Raw genomic sequence first — 3,506 nt, 5'->3', positions numbered from 1 at the left:
ACTAACACAACAAACTAACACAACAGACTAACACAACACACGAACACAACAGACTAACACAACACACTAACACAACACACGAACACAACACACTAACACAACAAACTATCCCAACTCACTACCACAACAAACTACCAGAACAAAGGAGCTAGCACAGTACTGTACGCCACGGTACTGTATGCTATGCTATGTATCGTACTCTACGCTTCTGTATGCCACTCTACGCCACGTTATTACACGTCACGGTACTGTACACCACGTTATTGTAAGCTATGCTACAGCAGGAAAAGATTTAGTGTCTCCAAATACAGAGTGTGTCAGACGCAGTACGCCAGAAACACCAGGATGTCGTATAGCGTCTGGTCTGATCCTGCAGTCTGTGAGCTAACTCATGAGTTACTGTGTTCTGACCCACAATCCTCTGCACAGCGGACAATACATCTCACCAACTGTCAGTAGTCACAGTGATGGACGACGGTGCGTTCAAGTGACTGATGACAGGTCGATCAGTAACAACAGGAACATTAACTGTTTATTAAATAGAATAAATAAATAACACAGACAGATGAACGTTGGGCCTCTGTGATGTCACCATGGTGAATATAACACTTCAGAACACAGTCATTACATCAGAGCTCTGCAGGTCGACCTCCGTCTGTGAGTTTGTTTTATCTCCATGGTAACAGCTACATAAGTCAGAGGGTCAAAGGTCAGAGTGTGATGTCATGAGACAGCAGTGTGTCCTGAGCGTGTTCAGACTGCAGGTGACAGGACGGACTGAGGGTAGAAAGAACAAGTCAGACGGTGTTTCTCAGATCAAAGGAAGGATCCTCTAACAAAATGTTCCAGTGTCACCGAGGACTGAGTCCAAATCTCCACCCTCTGGACCTGCAGACTGAGCCCTCGCAGACTTCAGGCGTACGCAATGTGTCGTCTTCACCGTCATCACGTAGAGTCTCCAGTGAGTGGGAGTCTGCAGCGTTATAAAAGGAAATAACAGACAGGCTTGGAGTCTGTTTCACTCGTTTCCGTGGGAAAATTTGAGAGACCATCATGAGTACGGTGATCACTGCAGCACTGCGGCACCTACGTGATCAGAGTGCACGGCTCTTATAGGCCAGGCTACATAGATAGATACATACATGTCTCTGTGTCATCATGTTGTTGCATTTCATATCTGCCCTATGTTATTCAGTATTCAAGTAATCATTTAACATTACAATTTATGATGTGTGTGTCTGTGTGTGTGTGTGTGTGTGTGTGTGTGTGTGTGTGTGTGCGTGTGTGCGTGTGTGTGTGTGTTCATACTGTTAATGATCATTTATAACAGCTGTTGTCTTTACTCCATTACTCCACTTACTCTTAAATATGATCCAGAAATATATTCTCTCCCAAAATACTGACACGTGTGTTTAAAACTGTCCAGCAACATTACAGAGTGTTAAACTGAAACCTCCTCAGTCTGCTGAGGGTTAATGATGATCACATGAGGACACTTGTTAGTCTGGTCCAATGAATGAGAGGGAGGACTCTTGTCTCTGCAGGATCCTTGACTCTGAGAAACGCCCAGAGATGTCTTCATGGTTCCCTCCTCTCTCCTGCCTGCAGTCTGCTCCTCCGACAGAGGAGGTCGCTGTCTCCTCGACAGTCAAAGACGTCTTCATAGTTTCTGTCTCTGTCTTCACTCAGTTACACAACATGTCTCCACCCTGAGACAGAAACTGTGGACACATTCATTGTGCAGGTCTCTGTCTTCCTCCTCCTCCTCCTCCTCCTCTGTTGATTCAGAGTTCTCCTTGTTTCTAAGAACCATTAATGTGTTTCTGTTTTTCTGCAGGTGAGAACAGCTGAACACGACTGTAACGTGACAAAGTTCACACACACACACACACACACACACACACACACACACACACACACACACACACCGTCATATTCCTGCAGCAGGTTTGGTGACATTCTTCTGAGTTCACTGTAAAAACAGACAGAGTTAAACCAGCTGACAGGTTCCGGTGTCCAGGTGTGTCTGACCAATCACAGCTCTGGTTGTGTCCATGTGACCTCTGCAGGTACGGACTCAGCCTGTCACACAGGTGTTCACAGAGACAGACACACCTGCAGAGAGCAGATTAGACGGTTCAGTGTTTATGAGTGCAGGTAGATCTGAAACAGGACGGTCCACATGTCAAGCTCCACACACACACACACACACACACACACACAGGTAAATACACAGGTAAACAGGCAGCAGCAGGTATCTCAGGTGTTTCTCAGGTGTGTCGGCACAGAGGAGTTTAAAACAAGGTAAGAACTTTAACATCAGACTCTTTCTTCTTCTGACTGGTGAATATTCATGTGTTCATTCTGTGTGTTGGACTCAGTTTGTCCTTTGTGCTTAAATGTTTCTAACACAGCTCAGTACTTTTACTCGGATACTTCAGCACAGTCTGACGTACCTGGACTTTACTGAGTATGGGACTCTGACTGTCAGACGTCAGGATGTATACATATACATATATATATATATATATATATATATATATATACATATATACATATATATATATATGTGTGTGTTTAAATGTAATCAAGTACTGAGAGTAAAAGTAAATGTTGGTGATGAAGAAGTGAGCATCTGAACACTGGGGATGATGAAGTTTATTTCTTCTTAAAGATGGAGCAGATGTTTCTCTGACCTTAACGTTCATCCTTCATCAGAGAGCCATTAAACCTCAGACAGACCCAACTCACTCATTAATTATTATTTATTAAACTAAAGACTCTGAAATATGAAAGTGAGTCAGTGGACTTTAAAACAGATCAGATCATCTACGGAGAAAAACAACAACTATTACCTGACAAAGACAGAAAGTGATGGAGCTGTTCAGACGGAGCGACGCCATGACAGGAGTCAGTTAATGGAGCAGTTACAGTGAGGAGCTGAGATCAACTAATGTTTAATCACATATGACAATAACTGATCAGACTGAGGTAGAAGAGCTGCGGACAGGAAGTTAAAGTTTGTGTGTGTGTGTGTGTGTGTGTGTTGTGTTGTTGTTGCTATGTTGTCTTGTTTACCTGTTGTGGTTTGTGTTGTTGTTGATCATGAAATATGACGTGTTGTTAAAGAGTCTGTGTTTTCAGCTGCAGCGTCAGTCGGTTCAATGACTTCACTGTAAAGTTTTGAATTGAACTGTCAAAGTATCTGCAGTTTGTAGATTATTACATGATGTTCTGATTGATGTTTGTAGACTGGAATAAATTATAAACTACTGTTCACACATGAACATATGTTGGCTAAACATATGTGACAATAATCATATCAATTTCAATTCAATTTTATTTATAAAGCCCAATATCACAAATCACAATTTGCCTCACAGGGCTTTACAGCATACGACATCCCTCTGTCCTTATGACCCTCACAGCTGATCAGGAAAAACTCCCCAAAAAAACCCTTTAACAGGGAAAAAACGGTAGAAACCTCAGGAAGAGCAACTGAGGAG

The 3,506-nt window shown here is 42.8% G+C and overlaps 1 long non-coding RNA gene across 1 annotated transcript in view; it reads left to right on the top strand.

Annotated features, from left to right (window-relative positions):
• The first annotated feature begins 2,124 nt into the window (after nt 1-2,124).
• The window catches only part of LOC126393949 (uncharacterized), a 4,306-nt gene continuing 2,924 nt past the window's right edge, over nt 2,125-3,506 (top strand). The window contains exon 1 of the long non-coding RNA XR_007570320.1: nt 2,125-2,304. This is a non-coding gene — a long non-coding RNA (uncharacterized LOC126393949). The remainder of the gene's footprint in view (nt 2,305-3,506) is intronic.

Source organism: Epinephelus moara, chromosome 8 (genome assembly GCF_006386435.1).
Source record: "Epinephelus moara isolate mb chromosome 8, YSFRI_EMoa_1.0, whole genome shotgun sequence".
Lineage (NCBI taxonomy): Eukaryota > Metazoa > Chordata > Actinopteri > Perciformes > Serranidae > Epinephelus > Epinephelus moara.
This window is presented reverse-complemented; position numbering and strand designations above follow the sequence as displayed.